Source organism: Triticum aestivum, chromosome 7A (genome assembly GCF_018294505.1).
Source record: "Triticum aestivum cultivar Chinese Spring chromosome 7A, IWGSC CS RefSeq v2.1, whole genome shotgun sequence".
NCBI lineage: Eukaryota > Viridiplantae > Streptophyta > Magnoliopsida > Poales > Poaceae > Triticum > Triticum aestivum.
In genome coordinates this window covers 656,857,508-656,857,992 of record NC_057812.1, presented here as the reverse complement: position 1 = coordinate 656,857,992, position 485 = coordinate 656,857,508, and positions in this window count along the sequence as shown.

The window sequence follows — 485 nt, the reverse complement described above, 5'->3', positions numbered from 1 at the left end:
CTGCCGCTGGGAGCCGCGGCCCCCGGTCCTGCCTTGGTCTTTCCATGATACGCAATTGGGAGATCGATTATTCTTGCTCAAATTTCAAAAAGTGTAGAGCTCAATGGACGATGGTTTGGTGTATCCATCATACAGAGCGATGATCATCGGGTTCCCCCTAAAGTGCCATGAGCCACCTTGGGTAACCTTCGCTCAATCACCCAAGTAGTTAAACTGCATGTGGAACAAGCTTTCCTCGAGGGTTTTGATCTTGGTCGGCCTTGCCAGATCCCAGGCTGTTCGCATATTGCGAAAGAACCAATATGTGTTGAAGCTTTTCTCCATATGAACATGAACCAAGATCATCCAGCGTAGATCATATTGTGACCAACTTCCACAGCTGCATCCCCACTCTTTGCGCCATCGGGTTGCTTGGGCTACTGCGGAGACACTTCACTGGCACTGGTTGTAGCGGTTGTTGTAGTCCCATGAATGCCATCCGGTTG